We start from the raw sequence: 6,049 nt of genomic DNA, 5'->3' as shown, positions 1-6,049 counted from the left end.
GAGATGCCCAGCCTTGCTCTTTCTCTGCTGCCAGGGGCTCCGTGGGCCTCTGTTTCTCCCTCTTCAAAGGGCAACGCGGGACTTTTAAGGCACAGGAATTGCTGACTTGGTTTTTGGCACGTAGTGGGTGCTCCGTGAGTTCCAGTTTCCTTTCTTCTTGTGCTCCCACATTGAAGGAAAGATGGCTCGAGCAGCCAGATGAAGTACAAGCTGGCTGTCCTGAGACAGAACGCCTTTCAAAAGTTTCCATAAGGCGTTGGCCACTTGTTAAAACTGGACGGTGGAATCCTTGCCTGAGCCACGTCCCGTCTGCAGGCGGCAAGACTCAGAGCCCATTCCCAGCTCAGCGCTGAGCCAGTGCGTTAAACCAGCTTCCAAGAACACATAATTCTCTGCCTGGCGTGCGGACGCTCTCTTTGGCGGCCCGCGCCTCCTCTTCTCCCTCAGAAACAGGGACGGAAAGTGCTGTGGGATCGGCATCCTCTCTCTCCAAAAAGCCAGGTCTTGCGTGTTCCCACCAGGGGGCGCCCCAGACGCGAACGCCTCCGTCTCTTTGTTGAGTACCTACTGTGCGCCCTTGGACTCCGGAGAAGCGTCGGAACCGCCATACAGCACGCTCACACTTGGGCTTGGGCGTTGAAGGGCAGGAGAGGGGAGCGAACGGACTTTCAGCGCAGAGGGAAGGCCACGGCAGAGTGGACGCGGGGCCAGCTGTGGGAGCACAGCGCCGCTCTCAGGCGCAAAGGGACTGGGGCCCAGGCATTCACGTCGGGACTTGGCTCAGCAAGCCAGAGCGAGAACACTCTAGACTGAGGAGATGCCTAAGAAAACACACACATGGTTTGTGCCGGGAAACCCCAGTTCTAGAGCCTGCTGGAACACAGGGAAGGGTGTCGGCAGGATGAGGGTAGGAGGTCTGAAGCCAGACGGAGAAGGGTTCTCAGTCCCTATATTTGGACCCCAATTCTTCTTCCAACATTTGGAAACCATGGCTCTGATTCTATTGTACTAACTTTGAAATGCTCGTCCTGGCTCTTTTCTCTAAAAGACTTTCTGTCCGTGGTAGCAATGCCAGAGCATGCTCATGCTCAATGAGGAGGGGTTGTGTCCCCTCTAGCACATTCCTGGTGTCAAGGGAGAACAGGGACTTGTGACTGGAGGGGTTTCTTGAATTGCTGGTGTGAATTAGTGCAGAGTCAAGGCTCCTCCCCTATCCCCACCCCCAGTGGCCTACTGGGTGTAAGTATGCCAGTGAACGTGTCATCGAGGGCTGAATCTAGAATGGGCTCATTTATGTCATCATCTATCCAGCTGAGTTTATGGAGGTCACGGCAGCTCTACAGAAGAAAATGTGATTAACAGCTTTCCCAAAACATTTGCTGAGTTAATTGTGCTCGAGATTTTGCAATTGATACAATTATGGAAAACCGTTTTCATATATTTCTACAACTTTAGGACCAAAAAAGATATTCTCTGCCTCTCTCCAACAATGAAGGAATCCACTTTTTAGTGCTTCTGACAGTTGGCCGGTGTCCCACAACCCCACGAGGTAGGCTGCTCTCATTGTGAATGTCTCTGTACTACAAACCCTTCGGTCTATGGAGTGACATCAGTTTTAACCAGAGCTGGTTCTAATTCCGTCCCTCCTATCTGTACTCCCTTTCTTACACAAGAGTGCTTCAGAGTTTGACCTAATCTTCCTTCCTCTGGGGAAGAACTCTTGGTTTCCCTTCAGTTTGGCTCACCCAACAAGGTCTTTGCCGTCTTGCTAGTGGATCTCAGCAGGTCCACTAGCTAGTGGATTCCAGTAGGATCAGAGGCAGAGACATGACTCCGCGAGGACCTTGCTGAGTCAGGCTGGGTCCCCAGGCCAAGGGTCTGATGATCCCTGAGCCGAGTGGACAGCTGCTGAAAGGGGGAAATCAGCTGTTGGGGCCAAGTAGATGCTGGACTAGGGGCAGAACAGATCCAAGGATCGTAGCTCGGGGAGGCCCGAGAGGGGATGAGGCCAGGAGAAGCCTGGTCCCTCGACAGATAGGGCAGGGAACAGGGGAAGGGACCGGCCAGCAGCTGGGCTAAGGTGAGAGGCACCTTTCTCAGAGCTGGCTTGTGTAAGAGGTTGGCTGAGAGCTGCTTCTTATTAGGGGGCTCAGAGTTTTTCTTGGCAGCTCAGCCCAGCGAGTCTGATGTGGGCTGAGAGGAGCCTGACTCACAGGACCAGAGGTCAGGTTGGCGGGAGGGGAGTCGGGGGGCAGCATAGTGTCCGCCGGGCCATCTGTAGTCTGTCAGGGAGACAGGCTGGTGGTCAGCGCCACGGGGGCTCTATCTCTCTGGGTTGTTCTGAAAGGCCAGGGCTGGTGCCTGTAGCTGGGGACCTGACCAGCCCCTGGGGTGGGGTCGAGGGAGGAGGCCGGACCTGCTTGGATCTCCTCCTTAGATCTTGGGTATCCTTGAGTTTGGAAGGGCATTTGGAGGGGGTCACCACGCCCTTCTCAGTGGACATTCTTTCAGTGGGATGACCCTTTGACATGGTGTAGGGTGAGCTCCTGCCTCACCACATCCCCAAACCAGCAATCACCGAGCCGTCAAATTTCACATCAAGGGCCTCATCTGCGTGAGTCTATTTTGTCCCTCTGGGCCAGGTCCTTTCCTGCCCAGGTCAGCTCCTGGCTGGCCTCCCTGACTTCAGCTCCGCAGTTCCCCTCTACTTTGCCGTGGGTGATGGAAGAATTATCTTAAAACATGACTTGGTCATGCCAGTGCTCAGAAAGCTTCTGAGACACTTTGTCTCGAGTCTGAGTGGCTTGCTACTGGAACTGGGTACTTACTGCTTTTACGTTTTTGTGTTTATTTATGTTTAAATTTTTTTTTATTTTTAAGAATTAATTAATTAATTAATTTGAGAGAGAGTGAGAGAGCACGCATGCGCATCTGAGGGTGGAAGGAGGAGCAGAGGGGGAGGGGCAGAGGGCGTGGAGGAGAGAATCTCAAGCAGATTTCCCAGCAGGATGTGGGACTCGAGCTCATGACCCTAAGATCATGACCCGAGCCGAAACCAAGATTCAGATGCTTACCCAACTGAGCTACCCAGCTGGGGACCCCTACATTCTTGTTTTTAAAACAAAAATTTCAGGGTGCCTGGGTGGCTCAGTTGTTTAAGCCTCTGCCTTCGGTTCAAATCATGATCCCAAGGTCCTGGGATTGAGTCCTGCATTGGGCTCTCTGCTCAGCGAGGAGCCTGATTGTCCATCTCCCTATGCCCCTCTGCCTGCTTGTGCTCTCTCTCTAATACACGAATAAAATCTTTAAAAAAAAAGAATAAAGCAAAAAATTCTAGGAAGACATTTTGACTCTGTAGGTGGCTGCTTCGGGGGTGTCCCCAGAGCCCCTGAGGGCGCCGAGTCCGGTCTTGGCACCGGTTGGGACTGCTTGGGGGAAAAGAGAAGGCAGCCATGTTCCCGCTCTCCCACGGCTCTGCCTTGGGGTGACAGGGCCCCACCTGTGCGGGAACCATTCCCCCACTTCTCTGTCACACGTGTCCCTGCTCTGGGCAGGAGCCCCCCTCTGGGCCCAGGGCTGTCTCAGGCTCCGTCTGTTTCCACGTGTGTCATTCTCCATTATGGCCTGACTCCGCCCATGCGCCCCAGCCCTGTCGCTGGCGGAACACCTTCCTGACCCTTGGGCACCCTGACCTCCCTGTGGCCCAGGCCGTGCTTGGGTCTACTTCCCACTGCAGTTGTCGGACACTACACGAACTCATGCACACTTGCACTCCCACACAAGTACACACACTCATGTGCATGCACGCACACACTTATACACACGCACATACACACTACATACTCATGCTCGTACTCACACACACGTGTATGTGTACACACACGCTCATGCACACGCACACACAAGGAATTCTGCGGATTTGGCACTGCTCTAACCCTTCGTGCACACGGTGTTCCTTACTCTACGAAGTACTCCCCGCTCAAGAGCTGCATTTGTTTCCCAGAACGATCCATGATGGGGAGAGAGGTAAGGGGTGCATTTCTCATTTCACAGGCCCAGGGAAGGGAGGGCAGTCCCCCGAGTGACATGGGGAGTGGACACAGTGGCTGGGACTGAGCCGGCCTCCTAACGCTCAGGCCTGGGCTCTGTCCACAACAGCATCACTGACTCCCTTGCTGCAGGCCATGGGCTCTGCCCTGAGGACATCTCTCTCTGCTCACGCGGAACCCTGGGGCCAACGGGTCCTCCATTCTCCCTGGGGCCTGGCTTTATGTCATTGAGGTTTCTGGTGTTTGACTTTAATGTGGATAGACACATGCCTCCTTTCAGGACCTGAATGGCGGCATAAAGCTGGGACTTCGTGCCGTAACCCATAGCTGTATGCAGCCCGGGTCTTTCGCTTGACAGGGACACAGTTTGTCTGCACTTGACCTCTCTAAGGACTTAGTCTGTTACATCCTTTAGGCCGTAGAGCTACTCCTTTCTTTTCAAAAAAACCCTGATCATGTTTTGCCCGGACAGATGTTTATTTTCTAGAACTGACACCGATTAGAGCGGGGAGGCAGGGCTGTCCCTGGGAGGGTGTGGAAACTGGGATAGATCCCACCAGGAGCTGTCCCCCGAGCCTCTACTTTGGGTACAACGCAGTTAGGTGACATCGAAGGCCTTCTGGGAGACGGAGTAGAGGCGTTCTGAAGGGGCTGGCAGTGGTGTTGGGTGCCATTCACGGGATGGTGCTAAATCTCAGGTCGGAAGCAGGAGCCCAGGGGCCCCAGGGCTGGGTTCTCCCGGCGCAGCCTCTGGGGGCCCCATCCTCCATCCTTTAGCCGACGCGTCTCAGTGTTCTGTAACGGGCTTGGGAGCCATTAGAGGCAGGGCTTTCCCCAGTCACCTCCAGTCTTCAAAACTGACCTCATTTTCTGCAGGTGCTGAACCTGCGTCGCTGTTGTGATCTGGTTTGGTGGAAAAACAGTTGGGCCAGTAGGGGGCGATGCTGTTCACAGAGCACCTCCCTCTTTCCCTTTGGAGAGCACGCCTCCCTTTAAACCCCGAGGGCAGAGATTCTCATCCTGGACAGCGCAGGGCTGTCGTTCGCTAGGGCTCCTCCTCCGTGGAGTGTGACTTCCGTGGTCTGGAGTGCAGCCTGGGTACTGGAAGCCTGAGGAGCTCTCTAGGTGATGCCGAGGGGCAGCCCGCACTGAAAGGCAGTGCCCCGGACCTCTGGGCATCTGTCTACGCAGCACACTTCTCACTGCCTTGCTACTTAAGATGTCTGTGGGCTGAGGACCAGCTGCATTTCCAAATGCAGGCTCTGGGCCCCTTTCTCAGAAGAGGAGTCTGCATTTGAACAAGACCCTCAGGCGTGGGGGTCTAGGGGGCTAGTGCTCTTGATGGGGGTGGGGGAGACTCTGGGCATGGAGAGCTACGTTGGAGAAGGGAGCTGGAGTGTGCGGGGAGAGGGCCTGGGAACCATCTCCATTCATTTTAGAACTTTGGCTGAATGGTCAAAATGTTCGGTAAACAAGTGAAACCAGATTAGATTTAGCAACAGCAAAACCAAAATGAAACCAAAGCTAGATTTACGACTTAAATATCGTTCACATTCTCTATCTCCAAATGAAAGGAGGTGGCGAGCGCCCCAGTCCTTTCCAGCACGTGTCTCGGCCTGTCGAAGCTATATCCCTGCTTCCCACGCACCCCGCCGCCTGGTCCTAGCCACGTCGTGCTCCCGAGGAAGCTGGCTTGGACGGGCTGCTCAATTTCTGAAATAAAAACGGAGCACCTGTGGAAATGGAGGCTCATTCCATTGTTGAAAATACCTAAATCAAAAGCTCATGTTTGCCTTATAAATTCCTACAAGACCATAAAAAGGAAACACAGATGGGTCATGGCTGTGAATGGCCCCAAAGAGGACAGAAGCATGGACCTATGCTGGGGCGAGTCAAGGTTAGGAGGCTTTAGCTACGACAGGTCATGCAGCCCTGCTGTGAACTCCAGTGGGAACGCTCGGGTGGGGACTGGGGGCTGCAGGGAGGAAGGGCACTAGTAA

This window comes from Meles meles, chromosome 12, assembly GCF_922984935.1.
Source record: "Meles meles chromosome 12, mMelMel3.1 paternal haplotype, whole genome shotgun sequence".
NCBI classification, from domain to species: domain Eukaryota; kingdom Metazoa; phylum Chordata; class Mammalia; order Carnivora; family Mustelidae; genus Meles; species Meles meles.
Note: the sequence above shows the minus strand (reverse complement) of the source record.